General features: G+C 45.5%; 1 protein-coding gene across 7 annotated transcripts in view; it reads left to right on the top strand.

Moving 5' to 3' along the window:
* The first annotated feature begins 12 nt into the window (after positions 1-12).
* Positions 13-18742, top strand: part of TMEM79 (transmembrane protein 79) — a 28092-nt gene continuing 9362 nt past the window's right edge. Inside the window, exons 1-3 of one of the 7 annotated variants that reach the window (XM_072114610.1) lie at positions 32-110; positions 7318-7420; positions 14138-14285. The gene's annotated coding sequence lies outside the window, so the exon portion shown is untranslated. The other 6 variants (XM_072114611.1, XM_072114608.1, XM_072114612.1 and 3 more) reach the window with 6 other exon arrangements.

Below are 18742 nucleotides of genomic sequence, written 5' to 3' on the forward strand. Positions count from 1 at the left end.
CGGAGAGCAATGGGCGGAGCGAGACGATGCGCTGGGTGACGTCACCGACCAGAAGGCGGGAAAGTGGTCGGAGGAAGGTTACCTCAGGATGCAGAGTATAGAGTAGTACAGTATGTGATGTGCTATACCCCATGCTACATCACCTATACATTATATACCACACATATTATATACTATACATACAGTATGTGATGTGCTATACCTCATGTTACATCACCTATACATTACCACACATTATATTATATACTACATGTACAGTATGTGATGTGCTATATACCCCATGTTACATCACCTATACATTATATACCACACATATTATATACTATACATACAGTATGTGATGTGCTATACCTCATGTTACATCACCTATACATTATATACCACACATTATATACTACATGTACAGTATGTGATGTGCTATATACCCCATGTTACATCAACTATACATTATATACCACACATTATATTATATATTACATGTACAGTATGTGATGTGCTATATACCCCATGTTACATCTCCTATACATTTTATACCACACATTATAGTATATACTACATGTACAGTATGTGATGTGCTATATACCATCACCTATACATTATATACCACACATATTATATACTATACATACAGTATGTGATGTGCTATACCCCATGTTACATCACCTATACATTATATACCACACATTATATTATATACTACATGTACAGTATGTGATGTGCTATAACCCATGTTACATCACCTATACATTATATACCACACATTATATTATATACTACATGTACAGTATGTGATGTGCTATATACCCCATGTTACATCACCTATACATTATATACCACACATATTATATACTACATGTACAGTATGTGATGTGCTATACCTCATGTTACATCACCTATACATTATATACCACACATTATATTATATACTACATGTACAGTATGTGATGTGCTATATACCCCATGTTACATCACCTATACATTATATACACACATTATATTATATACTACATGTACAGTATGTGATGTGCTATACCCCATGTTACATCACCTATACATTATATACCACACATTATATTATATACTACATGTACAGTATGTGATGTGTTATACCCCATGTTACATCACCTATACATTATATACCACACATTATATTATATACTACATGTACAGTATGTGATGTGCTATACCCCATGTTACATCACCTATACATTATATACCACACATTATATTATATACTACATGTACAGTATGTGATGTGCTATATACCCCATGTTACATCACCTATACATTATATACCACACATTATATTATATACTACATGTACAGTATGTGATGTGCTATATACCCCATGTTACATCACCTATACATTATATACCACACATTATATTATATACTACATGTACAGTATGTGATGTGTTATACCCCATGTTACATCACCTAAACTTTATATACCACACACATTGGGGGGTCATTTACTAAGGGCCCGAATCACGTTTTTCCGTTGGGTTACCCGAATTTTACCGTTTTGCGCCGATTTACCCTGAATTGCCCACAGGATTTTGGCATGCACGCGACGGAAATGGGAGGGCGTGGCCGTAAGAAAACCCGACGGATTCGGAAAACCCGCCGCATCCTCCTGCACCCAGGATAGCTTGGTGAACTTCAGTGCACTCTGACGGACTTCAGCACAGCAACGACACCTGGTGGACATCGGGCGCACGACCTCAGTGAATCGCTGGAAGACCCGAATCCTTCACAGAGAACGTGCCGCTGGATCACGACAGGACCGGGGAAGTAAATCTGCCCCATTATATCACATATACATTATATACTACACGTACTGTATGTGATGCGCTATACCTCATGTCACGGAGCAGTTGAAGGCGACAGTTGAATACGGATGTCAAATTGGTGATAAAAACGGACGAAAATGTCAATTTCTACCGGTTATGAATCGTCACATTAGCGCGCAGGGAGCCTTAGGGCGCAGTCACACGTTCTGCTAGTGTTGCGTTTCCAAACACAACGTTAGCGCACTGGGGGCAGGACTCGCTAAAGTTCCCGCTTGACATTTAAGATACTGGCAGAATGCGGTTGCTGCGGTGTACAACAGCAGGACGTTTCTTTACACAAGTGTAATCAGAGTCGGACATGTGTTACCGCACCCAGCGACAAAGCATCCCGTCAAACCAGCTCTTAGTGTAACAGGTTACAGCTATTACACACCCTCTTCCTGTGGAGGGCGCTATTACACATCCTCCTCCTAAATGAGGTACTGCAAGTTATCCTCCTCCAGAGTGGGGCACAATTATTTATCGTCCTCTTGTTTGTGGCAATGTCTTACATCCGCCTCCTTTGTGGAGCACTGTCTTACATCCTCATCCTATGTGGGGCACTGTTTCACATCCTCATTCTACGGTATGTGGGGCGCTATCTTGCATCCGCCTCCTACAACGAGTGTTGTCTTACATCCTCATCCTATGTGGGGCACTATCTTACATCCTCATCCTATGTGGTGCGCTGTCTTACATCCTCATCCTATGTGGGGCGCTGTCTTACATCCTCGTCCTATGTGGGTGCTGTCTTACATCCTCATCCTATGTGGAGCACTGTCTTACATCCTCATCCTATGTGGAGCGCTGTCTTACATCCTCATCCTATGTGGGGCACTGTCTTACATCCTTATCCTATGTGGAGTGCTGTCTTACATCCTCATCCTATGTGGAGCACTGTCTTACATCCTCATCCTATGTGGAGCGCTGTCTTACATCCTCATCCTATGTGGAGCGCTGTCTTACATCCTCATCCTATGTGGAGTGCTGTCTTACATCCTCATCCTATGTGGAGCGCTGTCTTACATCCTCATCCTATGTGGAGTGCTGTCTTACATCCTCATCCTATGTGGAGCGCTGTCTTACATCCTCATCCTATGTAGAGCGCTGTCTTACATCCTCATCCTATGTGGAGTGCTGTCTTACATCCTCATCCTATGTGGAGCACTGTCTTACATCCTCATCCTATGTGGAGCGCTGTCTTACATCCTCATCCTATGTGGAGCGCTGTCTTACATCCTCATCCTATGTGGGGCGCTGTCTTACATCCTCATCCTATGTGGGGCGCTGTCTTACATCCTCATCCTATGTAGAGCGCTGTCTTACATCCTCATCCTATGTGGAGCGCTGTCTTACATCCTCATCCTATGTAGAGCGCTGTCTTACATCCTCATCCTATGTGGAGTGCTGTCTTACATGCTCATCCTATGTGGGGCGCTGTCTTACATCCTCATCCTATGTGGAGCGCTGTCCTACATCCTCATCCTATGTGGGGCGCTGTCTTACATCCTCATCCTATGTGGTGCGCTGTCTTACATCCTCATCATATGTGGAGCGCTGTCTTACATCCTCATCCTATGTGGAGTGCTGTCTTACATCCTCATCCTATGTGGAGCGCTGTCTTACATCCTCATCCTATGTGGAGCGCTGTCTTACATCCTCATCCTATGTGGGGCGCTGTCTTACATCCTCATCCTATGTGGAGTGCTGTCTTACATCCTCATCCTATGTGGAGCGCTGTCTTACATCCTCATCCTATGTGGAGCGTTGTCTTACATCCTCATCCTATGTGGTGCGCTGTCTTACATCCTCATCCTATGTGGAGCGCTGTCTCACATCCTCATCCTATGTGGGGCGCTGTCTTACATCCTCGTCCTATGTGGAGTGCTGTCTTACATCCTCATCCTATGTGGAGTGCTGTCTTACATCCTCATCCTATGTGGAGTGCTGTCTTACATCCTCATCCTATGTGGGGCGCTGTCTTACATCCTCATCCTATGTGGGGCGCTGTCTTACATCCTCGTCTTATGTGGGGCGCTGTCTTACATCCTCATCCTATGTGGAGCGCTGTCTTACATCCTCATCCTATGTGGAGTGCTGTCTTACATCCTCATCCTATGTGGAGCGCTGTCTTACATCCTCATCCTATGTGGGGCGCTGTCTTACATCCTCATCCTATGTGGGGCGCTGTCTTACATCCTCGTCCTATGTGGAGCACTGTCTTACATCCTCATCCTATGTGGAGCGCTGTCTTACATCCTCATCCTATGTGGAGTGCTGTCTTACATCCTCATCCTATGTGGAGCGCTGTCTTACATCCTCATCCTATGTGGAGTGCTGTCTTACATCCTCGTCTTATGTGGGGCGCTGTCTTACATCCTCATCCTATGTGGAGCGCTGTCTTACATCCTCATCCTATGTGGAGCGCTGTCTTACATCCTCATCCTATGTGGGGCACTGTCTTACATCCTCATCCTATGTGGAGCGCTGTCTTACATCCTCATCCTATGTGGAGCGCTGTCTTACATCCTCATCCTATGTGGAGCGCTGTCTTACATCCTCATCCTATGTGGAGTGCTGTCTTACATCCTCATCCTATGTGGAGCGCTGTCTTACATCCTCATCCTATGTAGAGCGCTGTCTTACATCCTCATCCTATGTAGAGCGCTGTCTTACATCCTCATCCTATGTGGAGTGCTGTCTTACATCCTCATCCTATGTGGAGCGCTGTCTTACATCCTCATCCTATGTGGAGTACTGTCTTACATCCTCATCCTATGTGGGGCGCTGTCTTACATCCTCATCCTATGTGGAGTGCTGTCTTACATCCTCATCCTATGTGGGGCGCTGTCTTACATCCTCGTCCTATGTGGAGTGCTGTCTTACATCCTCATCCTATGTGGGGCACTGTCTTACATCCTCATCCTATGTGGAGTGCTGTCTTACATCCTCATCCTATGTGGAGTGCTGTCTTACATCCTCATCCTATGTGGAGCGCTGTCTTACATCCTCATCCTATGTGGAGTGCTGTCTTACATCCTCATCCTATGTGGAGCGCTGTCTTACATCCTCATCCTATGTGGAGCGCTGTCTTACATCCTCATCCTATGTGGAGTGCTGTCTTACATCCTCATCCTATGTGGAGTGCTGTCTTACATCCTCATCCTATGTGGAGTGCTGTCTCACATCCTCATCCTATGTGGAGCGCTGTCTTACATCCTCATCCTATGTGGAGTGCTGTCTTACATCCTCATCCTATGTGGAGTGCTGTCTTACATCCTCATCCTATGTGGGGCGCTGTCTTACATCCTCATCCTATGTGGAGTGCTGTCTTACATCCTCATCCTATGTGGAGTGCTGTCTTACATCCTCATCCTATGTGGGGCGCTGTCTTACATCCTCATCCTATGTGGAGCGCTGTCTTACATCCTCATCCTATGTGGAGCGCTGTCTTACATCCTCATCCTATGTGGGGCGCTGTCTTACATCCTCGTCCTATGTGGAGCGCTGTCTTACATCCTCGTCCTATGTGGGGCACTGTCTTACATCCTCATCCTATGTAGAGTGCTGTCTTACATCCTCATCCTATGTGGAGCGCTGTCTTACATCCTCATCCTATGTGGAGCGCTGTCTTACATCCTCATCCTATGTGGGGCGCTGTCTTACATCCTCATCCTATGTAGAGTGCTGTCTTACATCCTCATCCTATGTGGAGCGCTGTCTTACATCCTCATCCTATGTGGAGCGCTGTCTTACATCCTCATCCTATGTGGAGTGCTGTCTTTCATCCTCAGCTGCAATACCAGATACAAGAGTGTCTGTGTTTCTGGTGGAAGTCAGATAGGGAACGGCAATACTTTTTGTGAATGATACAGTGACAGGCCCATACTTCTTGAATAACATCGTTAATGTTGTCATTCTGCCTCTGCATGAACAACATTAGCCTAATTTCATCTTAATGGGAAACAATACAACCGCTCATCTAGGTTGCACAATTGGGGAACGGCTTCTGGAGATTTGGGAACCTCAAATACAGTGGCCTTCACTTTCTCCGGACATAAATGCCATTGGAAACCTTAAGGATTATTTGAGTAGCCATGTAGAGGTTCATAACTCTATACCAGAACCTCAATGTCCTGAGGATCACCCTACAAGAATAGTGGGATGCCACGCCTTCTGCTGACAATAGTTTGGCTTGTGGACGGCATGAGATGTCGTTGTCAAGTTGTAACTGATGCTCACGGCCACGTGACAGGTTATTAAAAGACTGACATTGTTGTTCACCTTTGTTTAAATCAATAGTTTTAGATGAGACGATCACCATTGGATACCATTTGTATGCTTTTGAAATATAATACAGGCGGTCCCCTACTTAAGGACACCCGACTTACAGACAACCCATAGTTACAGACGGACCCCTCTGCCCACTGTGACCTCTGGTGAAGCTCTCTTGATGCTTTACTATAGTCCCAGACTGCACTGATCAGCTGTAAGGTGTCTGTAATGAAGCTTTATTGATAATTCTTGGTCCAATTACACCAAAAATTTTGAAACTCCAATTGTCACTGGGGCAAAAGAAAAAAAATTGTCTAGAACTTCCATTATAAAATATACGGTTTCGACTTACATACAAATTCAACTTAAGAACAAACCTCCAGACCCTATCTTGTATGTAACCCGGGGACTGCCTGTAGAGCTGTAGTGCGTTCCCAGACTCAAATGCACAGCTGCCGTGATTCACTACGGGTGTGCGACCGATATTGTGCAGGTCCGACTGAGTTCACCTTCTGCTTCCCGGTGCATGTAAGTGCTTGATCTTGCGACACAAATTCAAAGTTAAATCCTGCGATTTATCCGTATCCATTGCTTCGTCGGCAACTTGTGAAGAAAGGTGGTAATCTCAACAAGATATATCTGAAAAATAGAAACTACAAACACAAAACCAACAATGTCTTGCAGATTTCTTATAACAAAATGGGATTTATCCACATGGAAGTAAACAAGCATGTCATGTATCATCAAATGAAGACATACTACAAAACTCATGATCTCAACAAGAACACGGGAGCCCAATTATAAGATACTATGAAGATGGTCTAAATCATTATAATTATTAAACAGATCGGCATCAAACAATCTCCATTATGCTGGAGGTGTGACATTGATGAGATTCATCTTCTAAATATATGTAATTATTGCCCTCAGATCCGGCAATTCTGGAACAAAATATTATAAATATTCCAGATCACACCCAAATGCACCGAACAATGACAATCGAAACATATTCACATATTCATCGTTTATCCCTCAGTAGTGACTAAGGCAGTGACCTCCAAAACTAGATAAATACTATATGCAAGATGATTAGCGGCTAATTATATCAAGATATGGGGCTTGAGTCTGGACTGTACACTGTAAGATATTAATGGTAGGGTTGCATAGAAGGGACATGGACATTGTCTCAATTGACTGATATCTTCTTCAGAGGCTCAACATAAGCTCTAGGTGACTAAGTGAAAGTGATGTCACCATACCAACCATCAGTAAGGCAAGGCTACAACAACTGGAATGGAGCAGCGCTGCACAAGGTATGACAACCTACTAGTATGTTTTTGTAGTGTTGGAGGAAACCGGAAGACCCGGAGGAAACCCACGCAAACACGGAGAGAACATACAAACTCTTTGCAGATGTTCACCTGGGTGGATGGTGTAAAAAGTAAGTTGGTTTCCGCGATTCGCCCAGGCGTAAAACCTGCAGTGCTCCTACTCCGAGAGTCTTTGTGAAGATGCTTTTGTAAAGGAAAGCTTGAAATGCTTTGCCAAATAGATTTTATATGAATTTCATAATGAGACCCTATTACCCACAAAGCAACAGGATATGTGAGCACACTGTCCCCAGTATTATCAGGTGCACAGTTTCATTCTTCATTCATATCCAGCTTCTCTTGTTTTGTTGTAATTCTGTCATCAATGCTGTGCATGATAGATTCTCAACAATTACACTGCAGCTTGTCTGTGATGTGTCCAAAACCTGGTCCAGGGTTTTTTGTTTTTTTGTGAAAAGTGAGAACCATCTGCAACATCCCCCACCGGGGCCTAGCCCTTGAGGTGAGGCCTGGAGACAGCCGGGGCCCGCAGTACCGGAGTGGCTGGCGGTTGCGGCCTAAGCACGCTATTGTCACGGTGCTTGGTACGGGGGAACCGGAGGGCTGTCCTACAGCCTGGCAGGTCTCCAGCAGGATGGTGTTGGCAAGAAATGATGAGGGAGAGGCTGCTATAGCGGATCTCCCTGGTGCAACCCCTTAATGTCCCGAGTGTGAGTCTCTGGGTGATGGACAGGGTGCCGGTGAGGAAGGCAGCCGTATTAGCAGGGACCAGACGGAGACAGAAGTTGAAGAAAACAACTTACAGTTCTTTATTTGAACCGGCAGGAACCGCAGCAACGTGCCTTTAACAGGTAGATGGAGTGCTGAGATGTGAATTGGAGGGAGCCTCAGGAGATAGTTCACCAGCCTGGATGTAGACAGCAGGCTGGGAGGCAGCTGTGTCCTGGTAGGAAGCTTCAGCTTGTCCTGTAGGGCTTCAGGTATCACCTTTAAAGGTAAGATGATACCCCTTTTCCTCACTACACTAACTCTAGTCTTAGACTCCACTCTTCAGAGGCAGGGGCTAGGCTCTTCCTGCTCTGGTATGGGCTAGACAGAGATTTCTCACTCACTCACTAAATAGACATACTAGAATCTCTCTGAAAGATCTCTGAAAAAGTTCTCTAGAACATTCCTGGCCAGGGGTTTTATTACTTCCCCTTGGTCAGGTGGTGGCTGCTCCTCCAATCACATCTCAGCTTACAAAGGACAGGATGTAACACAGATCATTGGACAATAGCATCTTGCATCATACAAAACACTTAACTCCTGCCTTGCCAGGCAGGATTCACCACTGCAATACCTCTATGTCCTATCAGGACCATGTAGTTTGATGTGATTACATGCAGGTGGGACGTATTCGCAAACACTCCCTCGCCGATGCAATGGCACATCCTCCAATTTGTGATTTATCTAACAGCAATTTCCCAGGAAATTGTTCATTCCCAGGACACTGGGAGATGTTCCGCAAAAGAGCAATGAAGAGACTGCTGAAGGGAAGTTAGTAGAGCTGCTCCACCGGCTCTTGAATTGACTTCTGAAGAAGAGAATAGCTCCATATGGAAATACATAGAAACGTGTTGCAGCCGTCTATGCTTCCATTAAAAAAAGAGGCACTTGTCTATATGCCTAACAATGTAGCTTAGAGATAATCCTACATGCTGCTTGGGAAGTTGTTAAGCTGCAAGCCTAAATCTGAAACATGAGAGCCTATTGTCAACCCATATCTCAGGTCGTGGGCTCACACGTGCCCCTCTCTGCTCACAAGTGTTGCACCCACCCCTCTTACCTGTCCCCCTTCATGTTCCCGGTCCTCCGTGCGTCCCCATCTCCAGAAGTTTTAAAGGGTCGGCGCAGCGTTAATTGGCGCTGGCCATTTCCCAGACCTCCATATAAACCAGCCTCTCCCTGCACACCCCAACGCATCGTCGTGCCTTATGCCCTAGAGAAAGCTTTGTCTCATGCCCTGCGCTGTTATTGTGATTTCCCCTTGTGACCCCGGTTCCGTTCCTGACTACGCACCTCTGCTGCCTACCATGACCTGTTCCTACATCCCTGACTCTGATCCCATGCTGCCTGCCCCCGACTACTATTCTGCTCAACGTCTGTGTACCTCGCCTTGGCTGCCACCGCGGACAAAGTCGCACTTGTGGAACGACCTGTTGGTACCACGCCGCAACAGGTTGCTTTGTGACGGGCTCTGGTTCAAACTGGGTGCCACTTAGATTCCAGTCCCAGGTATCGGCTTACGTTATCGTTCGCGGGGGTCCAGTGGGTTCACTACCCCTGGAGCCTGACAGTCTAGAACTAGACAATGACTGAAGTGGGAGCATTTGGGGTATTATACGCACACTTGTATGTGGTCTATACATGAAATACACCTGGGCAGGACATGCGGTAGCAAGGGGAAGCTTTCCTGTGAACCACAGAAGATCTATAGGGTCATAAAATCGGTCACATTAAGCTTAGCCTGACTTTTAGTGGACTTTGTAGCTCTTGGTTGCTCAGCCCCAGGACTGCACAGAATTGAACAAATGCAACTTTAAAGTATTTAATTATCCCCGTGTGTGACCTGCTCAGTGTGGCACGGCAGGCACTTCTAAAGTCATCTGTCCAGCAGCCATTGTTCTGTGACTTCTCCTATAACTTGCCTCTTACACTCATTGTTTTCCTGTTTTGATATTCAAAATAACTTCTACCTGCTTTCACCATCTTTTATTACTTTTTCCTTTGTGTTGGTTGTCATTAAAGGGGGTTGTTTTTTAATTTATAAATATTTGAATTTACAAGGTCAGGACTCCCAGATATCGCAGAGCGACTCTGCCCTGTCACACACCTTAATTTGGGTGGAGGAAGTTTGACACAAGGCGATATCGCTATCACTGTGTTATTTTTCTCATTCGTCACCGCGATTGTGATAGAAAATAGGTAAAAAGCCACATCGACTGCAGAGACTGGTGGACTACAGGACACTTGCAAAATTACCTGAATATCTCATACAACTTATTGCTTATGGTCCGCAGCTTCAGAAGCCGAGGCACCTCATTTTACCACGAAAAACTGGGAAAACATATTGATTCGAGTATAAGCCTAGGGTGGGAAATACAGCCGCTACTCTCTAATAAAATGTCCAATAGTCTTCCATCATAATTGAAACATCCACAACAGCCCCCCTCCTTCTAATATAATGTCCAGCAGAGTGCCCCCTTTAAAGGGGTTTTCCACGGGCTAGGGCCTAACTTGCTGATCAGTGGGGGATCTCAGTGCTGAGATCCCTGCAGGTTGCGAAAACAGGGGTCTGACCGACCCCTCGCCACTCCTCAGACTAATGGAGCAGACGGCCGCACATGACCGTTCTCTGTCAGCTCCATAGAGATTAATGGAGCAGAATGGCTTGTGCGGCCGTCTGCTCCTTTAGTCTGAGGAGCGGCGAGGGGTCGACCAGACCCCTCATTTTCACGATCTGTGGGTGTCTCAGCAATGACACCCCCCCACTGATCAAGATGATAAGGCCTAACTTGCCTTCGTGGGAAAACCCCTTTAATAAAATGTCCAGCAGAGTGCCCCCATTAATAAAATGTCCAGCAGAGTGCCCCCATTAATAAAATGTCCAGCAGAGTGCCCCCATTAATAAAATGTCCAGCAGAGTGCCCCCATTAATAAATTGTCCAGCAGAGTGCCCCCATTAATAAATTGTCCAGCAGAGTGCCCCCATTAATAAAATGTCCAGCAGAGTGCCCCCATTAATAAAATGTCCAGCAGAGTGCCCCCATTAATAAAATGTCCAGCAGAGTGCCCCCATTAATAAAATGTCCAGCAGAGTGCCCTCATTAATAAATTGTCCAGCAGAGTGCCCCCATTAATAAAATGTCCAGCAGAGTGCCCCCATTAATAAATTGTCCAGCAGAGTGCCCCCATTAATAAAATGTCCAGCAGAGTGCCCCCATTAATAAATTGTCCAGCAGAGTGCCCCCATTAATAAATTGTCCAGCAGAGTGCCCCCATTAATAAAATGTCCAGCAGAGTGCCCCCATTAATAAATTGTCCAGCAGAGTGCCCCCATTAATAAATTGTCCAGCAGAGTGCCTCCATTAATCAAATGTCCAGCAGAGTGCCTCCATTAATCAAATGTCCAGCAGAGTGCCCCCATTAATAAAATGTCCAGCAGAGTGCCCCATTAATAAAATGTCCAGCAGAGTGCCCCCATTAATAAAATGTCCAGCAGAGTGCCCCCATTAATAAATTGTCCAGCAGAGTGCCTCCATTAATAAAATGTCCAGCAGAGTGCCCCCATTAATAAAATGTCCAGCAGAGTGCCCCATTAATAAAATGTCCAGCAGAGTGCCTCCATTAATAAAATGTCCAGCAGAGTGACCCCATTAATAAAATGTCCAGCAGAGTGCCCCCATTAATAAATTGTCCAGCAGAGAACCCCCTTAAAATAATAAACTTGCCCTCCGGCGCTGACTCCCAGCATCCTCCTTTTCTCACAGCAAATCTCCGGAAATTGGAAAACATAATACAGTTTAGGGTTTGCATGCAGTAGTTCTGATCCATACACCTTCAGCATCAGGGTATGAGGATATTTTCTGCTGGAATGTTTAATGACCCGGGTGACGCTGTCATGTGTCAGAGATGTGGGGACAGGATGTAGGTGATTATTGTGTGTGCACCCATCACAGCTCCCCACAGGTTAATCCTTCTCATTGAATGCATTTATTTTCCCATTGTGTGTGTGAGGACAAGGTCTTACTCTATTGCAGGGGTCAGGAACCTTTTTGGCTGAGAGAGCCATGAACGCCACACATATTAAAATGTTATTCCGTAAGAGCCATACTATATGCACATGCCCCCCAGTAGATAGGTAGTCTCAGTGTCACGGGTGCCTCTGCAATTTGCATCTCGGATCGCAGGCACACCAGTGCCCCTCTCCGTGGCGGTGCCCCTTTCCGAGCTCACTCACCTCTCCAAGTTCCCTGACAGATCTTAGTGCTTCATGTCTATGAGGAAGCTTTCCACTGTGTTTCCTCCCATTGTGACCCTGGACCTGTTCCTGATTCTTCTCCTTCGCTGCCAGCCCTGACTTCTTGCTCCATCCCCGACCTTGCATCATTGCCGCCTGCCTTGACCGTCTGCCTGTTCCGGACCACAAGACTACCTAGTTATCCTGTGCCTCGACCTTGGCTGCCACCGTCTACAAGTTGCGGTTCTGGTGATGACCGGGTGCCACTTAGATTCTGGTCCCAGGTGTCTGCTTACATCGTCGTCCACGATGGTCCAGGGGGTTCCCTACTCCAAATCCTGACACCCACCACATGCCTCCCAGTAGATAGGTAGTCCCACCACATGTCTCCCAGTAGATAGGTAGTCCCACCACATACCCCCTATAAGCTACAGCATATACTCCCAGTAAATAGGTAGCCACAGCACATGTCCCTAAGTAAATAGATAGCCGCAGCAGATGCCCCCAGTATATAGGTAGCCACAGGACATTCCCCCGAGTAGATAGGTAGCCACAGCACATACTCCCAGTATATAGGTAGCCACAGCACATTCCGCCGAGTAGATAGGTAGACACAGCACATGCTCCCCAGTAGATAGGTAGCCACAGCAAAAAAAATGAATATTCACTTCCAGGTGCTCCCTGCAGCCAGCTCCTCATTGCTCCCATGCTCTTCACAACCCAGGCTTAGACGATGGCACCTGGGTCGTACAAAGGACGTAGGCAGCGGTAACATCGCTGCCTGTCTCCAGTGATTAGTCTAAGAGAGACACATAGAAGCCATCACTATTTATTAAAGACCTGTCTGAGAGCCAGATGCAGCCAACAAAAGAGCCATATCTGGCTCCCGAGCCATAGGTTCCCTACCCCTGCCTATTGTATAGACACCCAGTGGGGGGTAGGAATGGCTGGAGGTCTTGCAATCACACTTTTTGCCCTTTTGAGCATGACCAGTGCTCCATTGTCTTCAATGGGATACAGATCACTTCGGAAGTGCATTTCTTTTGGAGGTCTCGGACACTCATCACTTATTCTGTGCAAAAAAACCATTGCCCAAACACATTCAACTTAAACTGATTTCAACCATTCGTGGAGTGAATTTTTAAAACAGTTTTTATTGTAGCTGATCCACATGTACTACAATCTGTTTGGTCGATTCTGTGAAATGATCACTCATCAGATTATCGATCATTGGATTGATGACCCAATAGGGACACATTTTCTTACCCGTCCACGGAGTTCAACGTCCGCAACAAAATCCCAGTGCAGACACCTGTTAAATACCTGTCCGAGCCGCGCAAATCCCAAAAAGACAAACAGTCTGACAAAAGTGCGATCCCGACCCATAGTGAATAAGCCCCAATGTGTATAATGATTGGTTTAGGGCAGGTGTAGGTAGCAGGGTAGCATCCACGCTGCACAACATTGCATATGCATAGCATATGGTAGCCAAAGAACGTGTGTATAATTTGTCACAACCAAGGTTTTTATGTCACTTTTCTCATACATTTATGGATTGTAAAACTGGAGGCGGGTCATGACAACGATTACAGAGATTTGAAGCCATTGGGTTGCTTTACAATTCGCCTTTCTAGGTGGGAGGGTCACCCATTGTGTCTTTGTTGAATACTAATTACTGTTGTAATTTCCCTAATTAGAAACTCTATTGGTCGTACATTCAGGCAGAAGAAGAAGCTGGATAATTATTGACTACAGCAGTTCACAGCTGCAGGAAGGGAAGGGTTAAACCTGCTGAACCAGCCCACTCCGAGGGCCGGCCCTGCCCCTTGTGCACACCTCTCGCAGGTAAATAAGTTTTAAAGCGGAAGTGCTTGAGTATTGGAGGGGGCTGTGACTTTAGGAAGGAGCTCCGGCCGACTGCACTCACAGGGGACTTCAGCGTGAGGTACGAGGTACGTGAGGTATGTCATGCGTCAATACAATCTTTGTCAACTTTGTCACCTGAAACTGTACCTGAAACTTAGCAACTGGGAAGAGACACTTCCTGTGAGTCACCGCTTCCAGGAATTTTTGTCACCGGTGATGGGTTTTTAGATTTTAAGCAATTTAATCAATTTTGGGTCACCGGACATGTATGGTAGGCACTTACCCTCAGCCATGTAGCATAAATATAAGGGGCAGATAATGGGTCTCTTGTGTTTACACCTTTACAGTGTTACAGATTGTAAATATATATATAGTCATCCAAACGCTGACCCCTCGATGAAACCTATGAACCACAAGTCTGATCAGTGCTATTGATGGTGGATGTTACGTTTTGTTATAGTAGCGCTGACTGTGTAGTAAATGACCGGTAATACCAGTTTACCACAAGCCTCATTGTTACGTATGATGTATCTTTCATGTCATCGGAACTTTACATTTTTACTTGATGATGATGCGAGGATGTGCACGGTTCATGTGCGTTACGTCTCATCGGATGACTTTATATGGAAACTTACATGAATTCTCAAAATGGGCTTTTCCACCTAAATTGTAATCAAAGCCATTCACAGCTTTCTGAAGACTCTGAATGGCAAATTTCATAACTAAGTGTAAATTTTATTTTATCCCCCTTCAATTTCCGTCAAGTGCCCAGCAAATACATTAGTAGGTTAATTACTAAGCAGTAAGTGGCATCATACATAGGGGGATTAATAAAAGGGGCTCATCCCTTCCAGAACCTCACAAAGGCCAATTTGCTAACTATCCTCAGTTTGCCTCTTCAGTAGTTCATTGACCTAATGACTTGGTCTGTGTGTCGGATTTACCACCCCCCAACACTGATCTGACGCTACATCCTGGGGTTGATATATCATTAAGTAGACTTCCTGCGCCATCTTTTTTAAGACCGTCTTAGGAGCTTGTTGTGTGTTAGATTTATCATACACGTCTTGATAATTGTGACATATGAGGTGTTACTTTCTGCATTGGATTGAAAAATTTGGGGGGGGGGGCGTAAATGAGCATTTGAAACAATTGTGAGACAATTTGTACAATAGAAAACTGACATAAGTGCAACGATAAATTCCTACGCTGAGCTCGCTTCTGATGATTAGGGTTTGGGTCTGTAGATCAAGAGCGTGCAAGACCAACCATGAAGTGACCGCCGCCATTTGTGACGGACTGTACAGTGAGAATCCCCGCACAAGGATTATTTTTGTCCATGTGTTAAATGTTGATCCAATGGAAAGCAAATTGAGAAATTCATTTCTATAGGTTATATACCCCTCACTGATTTCCAGTGTCCGAGCCACAAAACTAAGAGCAGACTGGCGGCTGGGGCTACTATCATCAGTATGTGAGTGGTCCTGACACGTGGGCTGCAGACAACAGACCATACATTTGTAGTCCGTGGTCTGACACTGCACGTGTCAGCTCAGGATGTGGACTCGTAGTGTAATTCTGGCAGGAGAGGTTAGCTGCTGCGTATTTACCTGCCTGTATATATTTTTACCATAGAGGACAGGAAAGAAAGTCCATCAATGCTTTATAAAAAGCAGGTTTTCTCTGCAGATTTTACCATTTGCATTGTAAATAGCGGCATGTGCTGAAAATACAAACTCATGCAACTCAAAAAAAAATTATTTTTTTTCTTGAACAGAGTAATCTGTTCCTGACAGGCGCGGTGCGGCGGGAAGGTACTTCCTGACAAGCGCTGCACTGTTATGGCGATTTTTAGGGACCCGTGACCATACAGAATGTGTGTCGGGTGCATATCGCACACGACTTCCTGCTGTAATACGCGCCATCAGTGATCGCATCTAAGGGGCTTCCGATGTTGTCTGAACCCTCCATTGCCGCTTACTGGGGGGTCTGATACTCCACCGGCAGCCCCTGGGTCTAACAAGTGCCCTGGGGCTGCACAATGTTACTCGACGCAGCGCATTACATGTCACACTGCAATACATTTACATTGCACCGTGTTAGAGCTTGGAGAAGCGATCGGAGGAGATTGTGTGTTCAAGCCAATGGGGCAGATTTACTTACCCGGTCCATTCGCGATCCAGCGGCGCGTTCTCTGCGCTGGATTGGGACCGGTCGGGATTCATTAAGGTAGTTCCTCTGACGTCCACCAGGTGGCGCTGCTGCGCTGAAAAGCATTGGAACGCGCTGGAGTTCACCGAGCCGGGCTGAGTGAAGGTAAGTGCAAGCTCCACGACAGATTTTTTGTTTTAAATGCGGCAGTTTTTCTGAATCCGTGGGGTTTTCGTTCGGCCACGCCCCCAATTTGCGTCGCGTGCATGCCAGCGCCGATGCGTCACAATCCGATCGTGTGCGCCAAAATCTCAGGGCAATACAGGGGAAATCGGCGCAAATCGGAAATATTCGGGTAACACGTCGGGAAAACGCAAATCGGCCCTTAGTAAATGACCCCCAATGTCGTGAAAAAGTATTTGTATTTGCCTTGTTATTACCCAGGAAAGATAATTTGTAACCTCTAAATGACCATGAGTCAGATATCTATGCCAATACATCTAGGTAACAAATACTACTGTGACTCAATAAAAAAATATTAAAGAAAAACAAGTTTTAAATAAAAAGAGCTTTTTTAAAAAAAAAAAATAAAAAATTAATTAAATAAAGTAAAATGGTACCACTGAAAAGAACAATTTGTCACACAAAAAATAAGCCCTCAACCACCTCCGTCAACCAAAAAATACTAAGGTTGTGCAAAAATGTCAATGCTGAAACACATGCGATTTTATCTTTTCATTTTTCTGCTTTAAAATTGGACAAATATAAAGAAAACTATATACGGTAACTGAGGCATCGCTGTAATCGATTCCATGATCTTCCATGAACAAAAGATAATATTTTATTTTTATGGTACAGTGAACAGCCCCCCCAAAAAATTGCTAAAAATGCAAAACAAGAATTGATGATTTTCTTTTTCTCCACACATTAAAGAGTTAATAAAATTTCAGCAATAAGCTAAAGACCCACTAAAATGAAATATTTGTTGAAGAACATTTATTGAAAATAAAAAGCCCTTATGTTGCATAATTGCCCAAATATGTAAAGATTGTGTATCCTTTAAAAAGTGACAATGTAAATCTGCTCTGAGTGACACTTATTTAGGTCTCTCAACGTGACTCGAAATCTGAGCAGGTCCAGCAAAAGTATGATTTTGTGTTTTTTTATGAAAAGGTGAATGTCAATGGTAGTGGATCCTCTAGACCACAGAGGACGATGACATAAGCCGACACCTGGGACTGCAGTCTAAGTTGTACCTGGTTTTCACCAGACCCCGCCGCAAAGCGGGTTGGACTTGTTGCGGTGTGGTACCACCAGGTCGTTCCACAGGTGCGAATTTGTCCGCGTGGCGGGCAAGGCAAGGTACAGAGTCGTAAGGCAGGATCGTGGTCGGGAACAGGCGGGAGGTTTAGCAGAAGGTCAGGACGGGCAGCACAGGATCAGAGTCGGGGACGTAGCAGAAGGTCAGGACGGGCAGCACAGGATCAGAGTCGGATGTAGCGGAAGGTCAGGACGAGCAACACAGGATCAGAGTCGGACGTAGCGGAAGGTCAGGACAGGCAGCACAGGATCAGAGTCAGGGACGCAGTGGAAGGTCAGGACAGGCAGCACAGGATCAGAGTCGGACGTAGCGGAAGGTCAGGATGGGTAGCACAGGATCAGAGTCAGGACGTAGCGGAAGGTCAGGACGGGCAGCACAGGATCAGAGTCGGGACCTAGCGGAAGGTCAGGACGGGCAGCACAGGAGCGAGGTCACAACGGGAAACCAGGATAATCGCACAGGGCATCAGGAAAGCTTTCTCTAAGGCATAAAGCACAAAGATCTGGCAGGGAAGACAGGAAGAGGCTGAGACTTTATCAGAATTGTCAGCCAGCGCCCAAGGAGGCAGGGATGCGCGTGTTGGCGAGGTGAGAGAAGCGGCAGGGGCTGGGGGGCACACGGAGGAGCACGGGTGTTCCTGTGACCCGAGTCACACTTAATCACACTTAAAGTTCTAAGCCTCATAACATTTTACAAAACTGAGAGGACACATAAAAAATCGTGTCATCGGAAAGAAGACAATCGGTAAATGTCAGCTATCACGTTATTTTATGACCATGTGTCAGTAAAGCAGAAAATTTTGAATTCCGAAAATTGTGAATTCATAAACATATGACCCCAATTTTTCAACTACAATAAAGTACAATGGGGCTCATTTAGTAAGGGCTCCGCGGCCGCAATTTCGTCGGGTTTCCCGAATTTTTCTGTTTTGCGCCGAATTCCGCTGGGATTTTGGCACACGTGA

The sequence above is a fragment of the Engystomops pustulosus genome, chromosome 7 (assembly GCF_040894005.1).
Source record: "Engystomops pustulosus chromosome 7, aEngPut4.maternal, whole genome shotgun sequence".
In the NCBI taxonomy this organism is placed as follows: domain Eukaryota; kingdom Metazoa; phylum Chordata; class Amphibia; order Anura; family Leptodactylidae; genus Engystomops; species Engystomops pustulosus.